Here is a 17111-nt window from a genome sequence, read left to right on the forward strand (position 1 = left end):
AATAAACCCATCTGCCGAGATGAGGCTGCCAGCTCTGTCCCAGCCTGCGGTGTCTGGGCACACGTGCAACACTCACACAGAGTGAAGGGGAGGGGGGTGACTGAAGCAGCAAATCCCTTCTCTGTTTCCCTGGCTCAGGGAGGTGGTCTCTGGTGTGGCTGTTGGAAGGAGCAAGAGTGTGTGTTGGACCGGGTTTGTGATGTGAGGGATACGTGCCTGGGAGCGGCTGGCTGATCCCACACATCCCATCTCCCTACCCCTCGCACAGAAACTGCAGGGTAACCGTTTCCTCGCTGCATTCCCTCCCCCTCTGTGATTTATTGCTGCCAGGAGGCTGTGCATGTGGAGGTGGCATAAATCTCACCTAAAAGAGAGAGAGAGAAGGAGGAAATTTGCATTCACTCCCTTGCTGGCATATTGAATGCAGCTTTCCAGTTCACTGCTGAAACCCTGAGCGGGTCCTGGGCAGGAGGCCCAGGCACTCCCCTCAGGATTAAACACAGTCAGTGCCGGGGCTCCCTGCCCCACCAGGGAAGGTTCCCACAGCCAGCAAGGAGCAACTACCCCCACTCAGCCCAATTATACCTACATTAATTTCAATCTGTTCATATTTATATTCCACAGCATCACCCTCCCTAATTTGGTGATGTTTGCAGGCTTTGAGCATTCGCTGCGCTCCCCTCTACCAACCACTGCAAGCCCTTTTAATAGATCTTTCCTGACTCGTGGCTGCCCATCCTCCTAGTCACTTCCACTGTCTCTCTCCCATCAGTCTCCCAGTTCCTCACACCCTTCTCCCTTTGTGCAATGTCTCCAAAGCACTCCCTGGGCTGACAGTCAGTGCATTGGTGAGCAGACTACAGGAAATAATTGGGGAGATTATAGCCAGACCACGGTCATGCTGCTGCAGTGGGTCTGGATGTCCTGTCATGAGCAACCTGTCTGGACCAAGAGGCTTTCAAATAACAGAACATGAGCAAAGAGGGAACAGTGGCAATTATTGTTGCTGGGAGTATGTTTTCACTGGAAGTCCATCAGTGTTTTCACATATCAAGAGCAAACTGGCTACAAAGCAAACCAAGAAATGTAAGAGAGGAAGGAGAAAGAAAGGTAGATACAACGCATTAATCAGCAGCAAAAGTTGGAGGGAGTCTGCTCACCTCCACTTCTGCATGGGCTGACAGCTGTAAATAGCATACTGAAGCAATGGAGGAAGTAAAAAATTAATTACAGTTCTGAGACCCAATCCCACTTCCAGCCACAGACAGCATTTATTAAGATCTCACTGAGGCAGGAAAGATTGAACAAGGGACTCAGGGGACTATGAAGGGGAAAAGAATTAATCAGTTTGTCTCAGGAGACTGGAGAAGTCAGATTAAATAAAAACTAGAGTGAAATGAAGGGGGGAAAAGGTAGTTGGAAACCTGGACCTATTTGAAGAAGCTCTGGAGGCAGTCTGGGAGGAGTCCTAGGGGCTCTGTTCCTTCACTATGGAAGCTGGGAAGCTTTGGGGAGAAAGGCTAAAAATATACCTATTCAAGGGTTCAAGGCAAAGAAATCACGTATTTAGGGCTCTTGCATCTTTTGCTTGTCAGGAGACCACACAAGGCAGCCCCAGCTCTCCTACCTCTCTGATCCTTGCTCCAGTGCATCACTAAGGTGCCTGGCTCCCCCACACCCTAATGCCACTGGGACCTGAGGGCCATTCCCCAACCTGCCTGAAATTCCCTAGAAGTGGGGTTGAGGGGAGAAGGCAGGAAGGGGAGCTGAACCCCGGCAGATGTCCAAACCCCACATATCCCACAACCAATGCTCTAAAAGGAAAATCTTTGTCCGTGCCTGTTGTCAGCTTGGTGTTTTCCATCACAATAACATTCAATTATTTCTCTTCTAAAGTGTACAACATTTTCTTCCCTCTTTTGTGTAGCTGCTTTTCTGCCTGTCCCCCTGGGAAAGGTCACCAGGCTTCCACATTCCTGCTGGGTAATGAGCTGTGACAAATACTGCCGATGGTGACCAGTGCTGAGGTTGGAGTTTTAGTGGGTGTTGAACACCAATGTCACAGGGAGGAGCCTGTCTCTGACCTGCAAATGGACATCCCATTGCTGAGCTCCTTCCCCTTTGCTCAGCTCAGTGGCAGAAACTTCATGGGAGCCAGATGAGATACTTCAGTATTCTTCCCCCTTGAAAATCCTAAGCCTGATAGAGAGCCATAAATAAAAACCTCTTGCGTAATCAAGCAGTGAATGAGGGAACACGTTTTTTCCTCCCAAAGTTTTTGTCTACAGGAAAGCATTCCTATTTTTCGGGTATATCCAGCAATACGTTCTGCTGAGAGAGTCTTTATGGAAATGCAAAGTGCATATCCCAGAGGACTATTTCTTCAAACCAAAGGGCACTGATTCAGAAGAGAAGCACCAAAGACTTCCTTGGTTATTGGCTGTTATTTTTAACACCTCCCTGATAAAACTGCTATCTAGAAAGTTTCTGACTTTATCATGTCCATTTCTTAAGCAGAAGGCTGCTTGAAGCATGGCTCTGTGCCTTTTAATATTTTTTAGTAAGTTTCCAAGTTACTGGTTGTAATAAAGCACAAAACTTAGCCTCTTTTCCTTGCAACCTGCTATCTTAACAGCTGCATTGGGTAATACCCTTAGGATATTAGAAAGCTTCACAGCAGGATGTTTTATTTTTGTATTATGCCAAAGAGCAGTCAAAAAAAAAAGGTATATTCTGCTGCTTCTGTAGTGGCATTTCCTAGCAAAACCACTAAATACTGTTTGGTATGTTAGCTGGAGCTTAATATGTGAGAACAGTGGTGGGGAGGGATGTGCACTGCAAATTTTTATCCTGGACCTTCAAAACCAGGACTACCTATAAAGATACATCTCATCTATCTGCCAATGAAATAAGATGTTTTTTAAGCATTTTTTCAGTGCATTTATTTGTCCAGCCCAGTTTTAAATATATCAGTATACCAAAGGACAAAACATTTTTCACAAGGTGAGGCCAAGATGGAATAAACACCACCTTAAAACCTGTACAAAATGTGGGGACACTAGAGACTTGGTCAGGAAAAGTCTAATGAACTTCTGCATTATGATTTTCATTACAAGAATCACTGAAAATAATAAATCATATTGTACCCTTCATATTTTGGGTATTTCAAGCAAGAAAGATAGGGAACAGCAGCTATCAATTAAGAGAACGAGACTGCTTTCTCTGTACAGGCAGGAACAAGTTTAACAAATTGTTTAAGGTCACTAACTCATCTCATGGATGCAAAATAATGAAAGCATCCAAAAGACGTTTTGACAAGATGTGAATCACCATATTATAGCTAATAGTTTTTGAAACCTGGCACTTGAACGTAGCATATGCATCTTAATGCACATAATGCATCTCTGCCATCCCAATTCCCTGATGCCCAACAGTGGCACAGCCTAACTGACCCTCCTCAGCCTGACTGGGCGCTAGCACCTGGCAAAGTGGTGTCAGCCTCTTCCCCTCAAGGCAGACTTGACCTCAGTTTTAAGGTGAACGAACCACCAAGCCACAGCTGCAGGCAAGACTTCAAGGGAGGGAAAAAAAAAAAAAAAGAAAAAAGAAAAATCTGTTTCCTAACACAGGCATTATTTTTTCCAAACAGGAACCAGAACTGAAACACGAAACCAGAGCAGAAACATGCTTTTCTCCTTCAGAACACTAATGAAAAGGATGCTAGCTTGGGGTTACAGACAGGACATTGTTTATATTTTCTTTACCCCTAGATTGGAGGTAGAACCTGAAAGACATAACTGAAACAGCCTCCCTGAGCCACCTCTGCCTCCTATGGGCTAGAGAGACCCCAGTTTCAAGGACATGGAGCCAATTGTACCCATCTGGCTTTTCTGCAGTTGGTGCTGTCTAGTGATGCTTCCTACATAAACCAAGATGTCCATGGCCATTAGCCAACCGAGTAAAGTCAAAAATCTTCTCTTTGCTTTCCAGGCATGTTTTTCATCCATGATGGTGAAAGATCCAATGCATGTCGCTTAATGCCCCTAGAGTTTATCAATGGATCCCAGAATTAGAACAGCATACCCAGGCAGGCTCAGAAGTCTAGCTAGGCTCATTACTTTAATGAAACGCTAATTGCTGCTTCTGCAGTCTAAAAACGTGCCTTTGGTCCACAGCAGCTTCAGTTAGGCACTGCTAATTGCCAAAGCTATCTATCTTGCTGTTGCTCCTAGATACTGGTTCAGGTTAGGTCTACAAACACCAAGAGCAGCAGCCAGACTGCCACAGCCTAGCTGGTGTGAGCTGCATGAGGCTACAGCTCTGCACGGGGCCAACTGAAGGCATCACCCTGCTCTCAGGGCTCTTTGTGCACAGTGTGCTCAGGCTGGAAGCTTGACAGGGGCAGGGGCTGTGTCCCAAGCCAAAGCCACCCACTCGCCAGGACAGGACTAGGGAGGTGACAGATTTCTAGATGAGAGACCCCACTGCAAGTCTTCTTGCAAAAGTTGTTAGGATTTCCCTTTTGAGGAAAAAATGCTGAAAAAAAACATTGAATTTCCTCATTTCTGTAGGTGTAGGTTTTATTAATCTCTTTAAAGAGCTGTCCTTAAAGAGCCTGAAACAACTTCTGTGTTGTAGTTAGTGCAAAACAAGAAGTAAACAGAAAATTTAGCATTTACTTCTTGAGAAAGAAGCTTCAAACACCTTTTTGGTTGAACCTCATATGTCTGTTTTCATCTATAAAATTCCCACCTGAAAAGGGGCATTACATCAGTTCAACTACCAGAAATTTCTAGTACCTTTCTGAAAAACAAGGCTACTGTTAGGATGAAGCATTTGCTGCTTAGAGCAGCCCCAGCAGCCTGGTGTAATTGCTCCAAAGGGGTTACACTTGGCCAGGCTCCTTGGAAACCACTGCTTTGAGACTGGAGGCAGAAACAGCCCTGCATTGGCAGCTGTGCCACTGCTGCAAAAAACAGCCCCAAAAATTTCACCAAAACACTGGTAGCTCAGAGCTGATACCTGGACAGGAACGACCTGGAAAAGCCACGAGGAAAGAAATTCGTCATGGGCTTGGCTGTGCTGCCTTACTGCTCTCTTCCATGGGGCAGGAGAGGAGCAAAACAAAGAGGGCAATGCTATAGGGTATTGTTCTGGAGAGGACCTTCCAGCACCATGCTTAGGGAGCATGCGGGAAAATAGATTTTTATCTCAGATCCAATTAACAGCTGAGTTACGGGACTTGAGTGAAATAAAGGGCAGTGAGTCTCCAAGTCTCTATTTACATGATTTATTAGAATGTGGCTGTCTGCAGGAACAGGAGGCAGCCGTTATGCTTAATTTATGAGGACACAAGGGGGAAAAGGCTCAGCTACCAAGCTGTTGAGGGGTTCCTACCCCATCAGCACAAAAAACTCTCCTCCTGCAACAAAGGCACGAAACCTTCCTTGCACGACCAGCGCTGGCTGCTCACTGGACTAAGCAGCAACATCAGCTGTGGTTTGCCAACCAGGCTTGGCAGACCAGCAGGTGGAGAAGCACCATTCATTTCCTCTGACTAGTTTCAAGGTTTGTGCAGAGGGAAGAGCCAAAGCTTGGAGATCGAAAGGGAATAGATAGCTGAATTCCCAAGTCTTTCAGCTGAACTGCCAGCAAGGGGCAATGCACATAGTGGGAGTTTTCACAGCAAGCGTGAAGATGGTGAAACATGAGTCCTCTCATCTCTCTCTCTCTCCCTGAAACTTCTCATTTTAAGCATCTTCCAGGCCAGAAAAGGATATCTGAGCCGACAGCCTTGGAAGAGCTCCACCATTTGATGTTTGTGTTTGTAGAAGAAGCACAGAAGGATTTTCAGTGACAGATGAAATCTGCAGTCCTTCTAACACACCAGTTAAAGTGATTTTGCCTCTTGAAAGCCAAACTATAAGGTTTCTATCAAAGAGATGTTTGATACCAGGAAACTAAGTATTGTGAGAAAAATAAGGCACCCATAGTTTTCTCACATTGCAATCAGTATTCGTATAAAATAGCTGCCTTCCCTGCCTTGCATAGCAATGCACAGCCATCAGACCAGCTGCTGTTCGAATTCTTTTTTTTTAAAGAAGCTGCTGATGTACAATAGTAGGGAAACACAACCACGGATAATGTAACTCTCTACAATTGGCTGTTCTCAAGAACAACATGAAGTTATTTTGCTTTTTTGTTGTTGTTACACTTCAGTGCAATTCTGAATGTCTATTAAGAAGAGAGGCTCTAATGCCCTGTTGTATCACTATTGCAAAATTGGATGCTCCAGAGAGAAGGAGCCTAATTAGGTTTATTATTTACTGCTAAAACAGCCTTGGATTTGGCAAATCCCCTCCCAGCAAGACTGTGTTCAGTTCTAGCATATGTTGTTTAGATCCATAATATGAACTTAAAAGCTAAAAGTACTTTTTTCTAATGGGTAGATGTGAGCCTTCTTCCAAATCTCTACAGGAGGTGGAAGACTCTCCCGGGGGGGGTTGCCTTTTTCTGTTAAGTGTTTCTCTAATGGTTTCAGTGAGAAGCAATACTGACACAGAGCAGAAGGATCCAAAATCAGCCTTACAGTCGCAGTTTAAAGCCTCTGCTCCCAACCACCTTCTCAGTCTCTCTGTACACCTTATTCACCGTCTGATCTCATTAGAAAAGCAGGGGCCTCCCTTGCTTCTTTCCAAAAGCTGAATTAGATAACATTGGTTAATGTTCATAACTACAGTTTAAATGTAATTTATAGAGTAAGAGGCATCCAATAGAAATGAAGAAATTAGGTTGCTACTTTTAGTTTTCTTCTGCCAGTTAGGGAGCCGAGGATACTGACAGGCTGCTTGTAAACTGAACTTCAAATGAGACCAAGTTTAACCAAGTCATTTGTGCACCTTGCTTCCTAAAATGCAACCATACAAGCATCTCCAAGCTTTGGTGTTCCTGAGTGACCATTAATGCAGCTCAGAGGCATGCGAAACACAACACAACAAGAAAACTGAGCCGTATGGGGAGTTCTAGGCAATTGCTCTTGCTGCCAAAGATGTGATTTCTCATGTCCCAATTTAGCGAGCACAAGAGAAATGGCAGAAAGCGTGGCTTTAAATGAAAGGCAAGAAAAACGTTACATAAATGCATCAGTAGCTAAGTCTTTGCCACAGAAAGCTGCTGCAATATTTTTCTAACAATATTTCATCCAGTTCCTAGGTCTAAGACAATAAACGCTACTGTTCATAATAAGCATGCTCATTTTAATAAAGGATCTGCTTCTCATGGAGCTTTGCTATAAACCCCACTTACAATTCCACTATGCTGAAGTAGCGCACACTCATTTTTTTGCTTTTAAGAAGATGTCAGCACACAGTGCTAACCCCCAAAAAGAGCAGAGATTGGCATGGTTGCCTCTTTAGGAATGGTAATGCTGCAGTTTCACTAGAAATCAGAAGAGAGAATTAAGCCTCTCAGGAGCACAGGGCTGTACTCGGAATTAAACCCAGGTCTCCTGAGCCACAGACAATGCTATGCCAACCACTTCATATTAGAAAGGGTCATTTTCTCATTTCCTTCATCCAGACTCACAACAGCAAGGGAGATGATGCCTGCAAATTTAGCTAAAAGCTTTCAATGACATTCCCATGAGCACCAGTTCAATGGCTGTTGCACACAGGTGCCAAAAAAGTGTGATTGGAAATACAGAAGGTTTTCAGAGGACAGAAAGCAATTTGTTTTAATACCTCCACAGCTCTCTCCCCTTCACTGGCCCTTTCAGTGGAGATCCCGTAGGCTTTGGTGGACCCGGATGGGAAGCTACTCTCCAAACATCCTACACTGCTCCCTGGAGAGGAGAACTGCTGCTGTTCTAAATGAGGGCTGGGCAAGGAGCTCCCCTTCTGTCCTACCTGAGCAATTCTGCAAGCAAGGAAGCATTAGGAGCAAAATAGTTCCTCTGGTGCCTTTTCAAGGTCTTTATTTGGTCACAGAAATCACTTTATCATATCACTTTAGGACAAAGTCAGCATTCAATCCAGAGTGAGCTCTAGAAGTCAGTGCAACATGTCAGGGTTTCAGTCTTACCAGGTTATTTGAAGTTCGGTAGCTGAAGAGTGACTGAACAAACAGCAATTAGCACTGTTTTTTATTTACTATCCCTGAGTGTCCAGGACTGCACAGCCCACAGAAGAAGGGAGAAATACACAGGCACAGCTTAGATTTTGCCAATAGCAAGGACATAGAGCTTTTCCTACAACCTCTCTCCCATCAAAGTCACTGTGAGCTCTGACAGGTGCTGCTAAGAATGTAAGCTCTTAGTCTGAAGACAGAAATTAAATCCATAGCAAGAGCTAGCCCAAGGCACTGGAGTGCCACCTACGAGGCAGCAAAGAACCTGGCTCAGCTCTCCCAAGCAGCTTAAGCTACCACACAGTTTGTGCCAGGGCAGCCCTGGCTGACTTGTCCAAAGGGTAGTTACCATGACTCAGATGACGAGCAGTACCATGAGCTGGGATTGCTTGATGACATCTCTCCATACCTACATGGCCACGCACAGCTTTGAGAACCCACAACAGCTCCTCTCCCTGACTTAGCACCTCTTCCCCCCCGCCCCAATCCTCACAGCTTCCTCCTGGGGTGCTCTAAGGGGTGCTTGTAAGGCCCCTAGCTCCCATTCTCCATCAAGCTCCCCCTACCCCTGCCAATAAACTCATTTTTAAAAATTGTGTCAGCTGTAAGGATGCAGATGGTCGCATTTGCATCAAACAACTTTTAAATTATCATTCAAATTAAATTAAATTGAAATGCAATGAGCTGTTCCTGTAGATCTAGGCACACAAAGACGAGTTAATGAAGGTCACGTTTGTAACCAGTGAAGAACATTTAAACTGTATCATGCCTTGCATGGAATGCCATTAGAATAACACGCCTTTCTAAATAAGGATAAATTGCTCTTGAAGGCCTTGTGCAGGATTGCTCTCCACCCCCAGGAAAGGCTGGTCTTTGGGAACTTTGTGGTTAAAACAGGGAGGAGTTGTGCTGGGTCCGGCAGAGCACCAGCAAAACTTGTTGGCCTTGTGGTGCAAGGCCTCTAGCATCAATTTGGGCTGAGCAGATCCCACCTACTCTCCATGCCTGAATGCAAAACCAGGCAAGCCTGGAAAGCCCTGCATAATGTGGCTGAGAGGCACGTCTTCAAACAAGAGAGCTGTAGTTTTGCAAATATGCGCCCTGCATGCCTCTGGTTGTAATTGCCTCATTTACACTCACAAAACTGTGTCTTTTGCCTTGTGCTGTGTTTGTAGTCATCTTTGACAAACTGCCCTGTAATGGCTTTTGTGACATCCGTCATCTTCACAGCTCTGTGTTGTCACAACGATGTCATACAAATTAACCATACCATTTCCATGTGCTGAGATGAAAAATGAAACCCATTCAGCCTGCAAGTGGCAGAGCCCACGCTGCCTCCATGCTGAGGCTTCCCATGGGCCAGCTGCTGCTCTGGCACCAGGTCTGACCCCAACAAGACAGTGTGCAAGTGCAGGAGCTTTTAGGCACTGCTCTTTCCCTCTCCTTTGCATGATACTGCACCTCACCTACAGCTGCTGTGAACCACATTACACATTTCTTCCTAAGAAATGAACTATCATTTAGTCTATGAAAATAAATGGCAAAATTACATACCAAATGCTCCTTAGCAACAAAGCTCTTGTTTTCACACATTGTCTGTTCCATACTCAGGTGTGAAGTCAGAAGCTCAGAGATCAGAGGAACCTGTGAAACAGAGAGTAATAATTGGCAAGGTTTTTGGCATCTGGTGACAGTTTTTGCAAGCAAAGGCTTAAGAGCTGCAGGTTTGCTTCAGTGATAGCCTGCTCTCTCACAGGAAAAAAGTTAACACCTGCCATGAAAAGAGGACTAATACTTTCTTTAATTAGTCACTGAGTTCTAGTATATCCAACAACACAGTTGCTTGCAAACGACTGGGTGCATCCAAAATCTTGGAAAGCAAATGTTACAAAATCCACCCAGCACAAATGGGGCCATGTTTCTGGCATATTATTTCTAAAGCAGTCAAATCACAGCTGAATGCATTTGCTAATCCCTTGCAACAAGAAGCACCAGGTTCAGCTACTGAGCAGAGGACACTGGATAAGTGAGTTAACCCCATCTTCAAAGCATGCTGCTGGGAGGTGGTGACGTACACTCTGAGAAGAGTGTTGCTCAAATTTTTTCTTAAACATTTAAAATGGTTCTAGATCTGAGGAAAGCCCTTTTGATCTCAGTGAATGATGGATGAATTTGTATCAGCACAATTGAGAACAAACTCTGTACCTGAATGTTCTACTTGGAGAAAGCTTTTGTGTGAGGGCATCTGAGAAACTGCAACAACTGGAATTAAAGTATTTTACATATCCATTCATAAGATACAGCCCATATATAATAGTAGAAAAACAAAATGTCAGACAAACTGATTAAAAAAACGAGTTTGAAAACTGCCTTACAAATGAAAGGCACAGTAGTAGCTTAGTGGAGAATGGTGATTTACTTTCTGATTTGTAAACCATTTTATTTATCAATAGTTGAAGTTAAAAGATTATGCAAAAATAACAAAGGCAAAGATATGTGACTAGAAGAATATATTATTGCTGCTTCCAGTCTGGATTCAACAAAGGAATTTTAGCCTTTGTCTTGTTTTTGATCACTACAGAACAACCCCCCATCTAAAAACACAGTTGCCCTCTAGGCACAGGAGCAGACTTTTAGCCTCAATTTCTGCACCCCCTCTTCACCAGCTTTAGGGATTGAGTTAAATGGCCCTGATCAAGGAGGTCATCAGCTTCATGGGGTTTACCGGTGCAGCAGTACGTGACAAGCTTATGGCACGGACATGGCTCAGTTACTAACCCCTGAAAATTCAATGACATCTCAGAGAAGCCAGACTTTGAGTCCTGTCATTGAGTTCTCTAGCACAGCATCAAAGTGTTGCAAATAGGAGCCTTTGCACTGTCAGTTCGCTTTCTCCTAGGAATCTCTATGGGAAAGAAATTTTTCCTCTTTAACTGTTCCATTAGAAACTACTGATGCAGAATCCATCAAACCCATTAAAGGTCCATTAAGTCTGCAAGGCTGCTTTTTGTTTTCCTGTACTGTCTAAAGAATTCGGAAGGCCACAAGCCATATGTTGCCTGTGGCAGATTAACCTGTGCTGGCTGGATATGGCTTATGGCTGCAATATCCTATATGCAATATGGATATGTGGTTTTGAAAGCTGAGAGGATACAAGGCGCTATTACTATACCAGGATTGCTAGGCCAGTGCCTTTGAATTATGTTACAGAAAAATGACAGCAGTGTATGACAGACAACAAATGAAGGGCAAGATATATGGCCCAAAATACACCATGCCACTGTGCATCAGAACAATTTTGAATCTGAGGCATTTGCTCTTTAGTCAGTTGTGAACTGTTCACTCTTCCCTGTCTTCAGCAAAGGACACTTAAATTATAACCATGTATATAATAAAATAAGTTGAAGATCAATGGTACTGAGTATGACAACTACCATGTATCTTAGCCTGAATGAAAAACCACATGGGATGAATGTCCCAGAGCATTTTATGAACTTGTATTAATGCATCAATTTCAAGATATTTGCAAAGGATAATTTCAGGTAACACTAGGAAGCAGGTATTTCTAAAATAAACCAAAGCACAGTGATCATGTGCAACCTAGAATGACAGAGCAGACTTTGGCTAGGACACAGGAATAATCTTTGTAAACTAGTGTCACACCACATGAAAGGTCTAAGCCACGGTTACCCCAGCAAGTAATATGCAGTGATGATACTTTGATGAAACCTCATAGCACCCTGTTGTGACCTGGTGATGTTGAATAAATACGCAGCAACTCAGACACTTGCAGTAGCAGGCAGACACACCTGGTAGAGTGCAGAGGTCAGGCACCAAGTGTGTGAGATGCTTGTCTAGCTTGTTATGGCCTCCTGGGAAATTTGTTTGGGTTTCGTTAACTTGACTTTTAAATGCAGGCATCCTACGGAAGGAAACTTCTGTGAATGACAAGTCTGATGTAGTTAAACAAAACCTGCATTTTGAAAGGCAGAAGTCCAAATGTGATTAAAATGCAGGTTTTCCAATGTATATTTCATTAAGGCTAACCATAAGCAATCCTTTTAAAATATTTCCTTTGATGGCTGCCTGTTTATTTGGATACAATGACTGCAGGTTTGGTGAAAGAGGGTGTCAAACAGGTCAAGAGGCGAGACAGACACTGTGCCCTGGAAATTCAAGCCTTTATTATCTGGTCTCCATGGGATTTCCTTTCCTACATGGAAAAATGTGTGGTAATGCCATAGCAACAACAAAGGAACAAACATAGCAGGACATGTCTTTGCTGTTTAAGGCTTAGTAGTCTGGATTTTTTAAATGACTGCATTTCCACAACAGTTATTTTGCTTAAAGTAGTATAAACAATGAAAATCTGAACTAAAAGCACAAGAAATAAGGATGAACAGCTTCCCATCTTCTCTGACAATCTGTCTGTGAGGCAAAGGAAACCCTATAAATGCTAAGGACAAGTTGAAAAATCCTCGTTTTAATTTTAAACTGATTCCTCTCCCTCATCTCCTACCAAACTAATGAAAGAAGCATCCTTAAACCCAATGATAACCCCCTCACCCTGTGTGCATAAGCACAGCTGCCTGCAGCTACGCGTATTCTCTCCTAGCCAGTTCCCACAGACAAAATCTACAGCCCGCTGCTGTGCAAAGGGACTTTGATTAAGGATTCAGGGGCTAAATGGCTGAGGACATTTGGGATGTCTATGGAGATTCACAAAATGGAAGAGGCTCCACACACTATACAAATGGAGAAAAGCCTTCAAGTGCCAACCGTGAAGGCTGGGCAGCTCCCTAGGGGCAAAGTCCCTCCCTCAGATGGCAAAGGCCACTTTCTGTGCAGTATATATGCCAGCAGGATATGTAGGAAGGCATAAGCTCTTTTTTTCATATGGAATTCATCCAGTATTTCACAGGAATCCATGACTCACAAACAGCATTTTGAAGCCTTTGCAAATGGTAGATCAACATGATTTATCAAAATCAGGTAATAATCATGACACAGATCTGTCAGCAGCTCCAGAGGGAAGTTTTGCAGCCCTCCTATAACCTTTAAGATCCTTGACATGAAATGCAAGGCTTCCTGAGCTGTTTCATAACCTTATTCGTAACCTTCCTTTCACAAGCCATTATTCTTCACACAGCAAGCCCAGATAGCAGGGCCCATCAGCACCTGTCACAGAAGAGGTCTCAGCTTAAAACTCACAGTTTAGCTGTCTTATTTCAAACCAGCTCTTTATCAGAAGAGACGAAAGTCATGCCAAGATAAGACATAAGATGGATGTGCGTAAGAAAGAAAAAAAATCAATTCAATTTTCAGGAAAAACTACTAACCACATTTTGTAGAGTTACTAAGTTTTTGCTGGAGTATATCCAAGGCTAGATTCCAGTGCCTTCATTTGCAAACCTATTCTACATACTCGTCATGGTCTCTGCAATACAGTTCCTCTGACGTCAGCTTCTGCCCACTCATTCTGGTCTGCCCAGGAACCTCAATCAGTCATTGGATATAGCGTTGTAATAACTGCTTTGTAGCTTAACTGTTTCACTCAGATCACCTCTCAAGGGAGGGCACTGAGCATCCAAAATTCCCTGCTGATATGCAGAGGGGACAAGTGCTCAATATCTTGCCAGGACCAAGCCCTTCAATCATCTTCTTTGAAGCCTAAATCTTGCTTCATTCAGGCTCTCATCATAGAACGCCAGTGTTTAATCTGTAATTTACCTAGTACGTATTATAGTGCCTCTGACTGCACTATATGCTCCTCTGAAAAGAATAGCCAAAGTTGGGCAGTATCCAGAGCCCATCAGAAAAGCCAATGGCAAGAGGTCCTAACACGCCTCGATGTGAGCAACGGACTGACAAACTCACAGATGGGTTTTGTTCAAAAGGCTCCTTCATAAAGGATAATAAAATAATAACTGCACTAATAGCACGGATTCTCTAATAGCTCAAAACATGTTAAAATTGTTTCAGTAGGCATAAAAAGAAATATTGTGAGATTAACACTTAACAGATTGAAAACATCTGGGTTTAGAAAATGGATGGGTGAGACAGCCAGCTTTCGCAGGGCTTTGCAGGGTTATTTCCCCCTTCGGATTAATCTACTTGACTACAGAATAAGTATTTTTCTGACCTGCCAGCAGAGACAATATTAATAGTTTCTAATTCTTTAGTCAGCAGAACAATAAGGTGAATGCATGCCTGGGATTGGGTAGAGGGGAGTCTTTATGATCCTCCAGCATCCCTTTAAATTCTCCTTCTGTCACTTGCAACAAAACAGGCACTTTTTGGTATGGAAAACACATGGTACACAAAGAAAAAGGAAAAATAAGCCTGCCAGCTTTAAATGCAGAACTGCACTCAGATTTATGGGGTTATGTCTCAGAAACAGAATAACAGCTGATATCTTTTTATGGGTGATTGGGAAAAAGTAAATGTATTTCATGCTATAATACAATGGTTAGTGATCTCAGATAGATAATAGATGGACTTTTTTTTCATTAAAATGCCATTTGCAAATTGAATAGGTGGGTGGAGCCATTGACTTGATAGTGGTAAATGACCTGATCACAGGTGAATAATAATAATTGTGCATTGGCAATGATCGGTGCCAACTTGACAGATAGCTCGGATCTGACCTGTAATATTTGGCATCAAACCTCATTTCTATGCATCCAGCTTCATGCCTTCTATCTTTATTACCCAGTGCATTTTCTTTTCTGAGAGCAGCCTGATTGCTACTAATCTTCTAGCCTGTAACCTAATGCTCTCTCCCTAAATGAAGTCCCCATATTGTTGATAAAGAGTCATTGTGTTCGCTTATCTCCCTCCTCTCCAGAAGTGATAGCAGGAAATCTGACTTCTCAATTAACCTGTGCTGAATTAGAATCTTTATGATCGAATTGGTTGACGTGATTTTTTTTAAATCTGGATTGCTTGAAACTCACTGAGAATTAGGGCTTGTGAAACTCACCAGAGCCTCTTTCTGTGTGTCAGATTGCTGTAGTGTACACAAATGAGAAGCCATTTTTCTGTCACTCTTACAAATTGCTTTTCTTTCTGAGATTTTATAAGAAGGAATGAACATGGCACTGTGTTGCAGGGAAACCAACAGAAATGAGATCACTTACACAATGGAAAAATAATGGATGTTTTACAGATATAGCAAACAAAGGTGAATATAGCATAAATCTTTCTATGAGACAGACCCTCCACAAATTAATTAAAATGATAATTTAGAAAGTATTTTTCTGGGATGCAATAATATATGTTGGCATGTAAGAATAAAGACATCCAAAACCCATTGTGCTTATGTCACCTGCATGTTTGCTGAAATATTCTTTTCTGATTAAAATAATGTCTATGTCTCACAAAAGCCACATCACGTTTGGGAATCTCATCAAAGGTTACGGAAAAAGTAAATGAGTAAAAAGTCCAGAGAGGCAGGAGTTTCCAACAGCCAGGCCAGGAGGCACATAGGCTGCTGGGAGCAGGTCGAGCCCATCAGCCCTGACACAGCAGAAATGCGTGGGCTTTCCTTTGCTCTGCCCCACTGCAGCTGCATGGGCTCTCTGGTATACAGGCATCCTCCTGCTCTCACAACTGCTTTATCAGATGAGACCTGGTGTTAGACGCTGTCTTCCCTGTGTGTCTTTGAGTTCAAGTAGGGCTTAACCTGGAGGCATAAGGCTTGCTCTAATTCCTTGGCATTTTACATAGATAAACCAACAAGTTTAATTACAGAATGTTTAATTAGAGACTGTATTTAAGATCATCAAAATGTCTCCTACATTAAAAAGCATATTAATTCCATTAAAATATGGATACCTAAGGAAAAAAAAAAAAAGATTTAGAGGCTAAATGGAACCTCTCTCATTACAACTTCACTTTACTGATGCTGTTTGAGTTTTGATGGGAAGGGCTCTGGCAGCAGGTCCAAGTCTGATAAATACATTTCCATTTAAGATTCCACCTGTAATTATCCACTGTAGGAACACGAGGACTTAAATCAGCGTGTCCTGGATATCTCCTCTTTTCACTAAGTACATACTTCAAATATTTTTCTTGTTCAAACAGGGATGCATGGAGGGCTCATCTCCACTATTGCTAATTGACTAATAACTACTATTTATTATTTAGTATTAACTATTGTTAATCTGGTGAGAGAAAGCCTGCACTAATACACACAGAGGTTGGTACGAATCAAATTTTCCATATCTCCATGACAGATTGAAGTGCAAACTGAAACTAATGCCATAACAGAAAACAACAGCAAAAATAGCGACACAACACTAAAGTTTAGTCTGTATTTTACACAAAAAAAAAAAAAAAAAGTGAGGATATCACAGAAATGTGATGGAAAGGATGGAAAGAGACTGATGTGCCAACAGAAGTCAGAGATCATAGAATCATAGAGATAATCCTGAGTAAGTCACAGTATAACAGCAGATGTAAAACTGGAGGAAAGAAAACATGAAAGCCAGCAAGAAAGAAAACATCAGAGTGGGATTGCATAGGTATAAAATAAAATTAAACACAGGATTATGTAGAGCTTTGAAGAGGACTGGATATCAGTAAAGGTTTTTGACATTTGCTTCAAAAATTGACACCACCTTGAAAAATTAGCTCTTGCTTTCTGAAGATTATGTCTGAATAATGACATTGCTTTGCAATGGTTTTTAGGTACTTGTGATTGTAGGTGAAAATTCTTACTAATCTTTACACATCATACATAGATCTCTCCATCAGGAATTGTTGCCTGAAAACACACTCAACCTGACTCCCACGCGGAATATACCCTGTAAAACTCCATCTTAGAAGTGAATATTTTAATAAAAATACTACTTTGCTGAAGATTTCAGCAGATTTCAATGAATGCTTTCTCTTCCAACCAGGATTTATGATTTCTTTTTTAGATTCTGTTTAAATTCACATTATTTCAGGACCATTTTATAACATTTGCATAGCATTTCAAAACA

General features: G+C 42.5%; 1 protein-coding gene and 1 long non-coding RNA gene across 2 annotated transcripts in view; one reads left to right on the forward strand and one right to left on the reverse strand.

Moving 5' to 3' along the window:
• The window catches only part of LHFPL7 (LHFPL tetraspan subfamily member 7), a 64816-nt gene that overhangs the window by 26532 nt on the left and 21173 nt on the right, over positions 1 to 17111 (forward strand). The window lies entirely within an intron of this gene.
• LOC137842073 (uncharacterized) overlaps positions 1 to 17111 on the reverse strand; it is a 44605-nt gene that overhangs the window by 21757 nt on the left and 5737 nt on the right. The window contains exon 2 of the long non-coding RNA XR_011088900.1: positions 9679 to 9768. This is a non-coding gene — a long non-coding RNA (uncharacterized lncRNA). The remainder of the gene's footprint in view (positions 1 to 9678; positions 9769 to 17111) is intronic.

Source organism: Anas acuta, chromosome 19 (genome assembly GCF_963932015.1).
Source record: "Anas acuta chromosome 19, bAnaAcu1.1, whole genome shotgun sequence".
NCBI classification, from domain to species: Eukaryota; Metazoa; Chordata; class Aves; order Anseriformes; family Anatidae; genus Anas; species Anas acuta.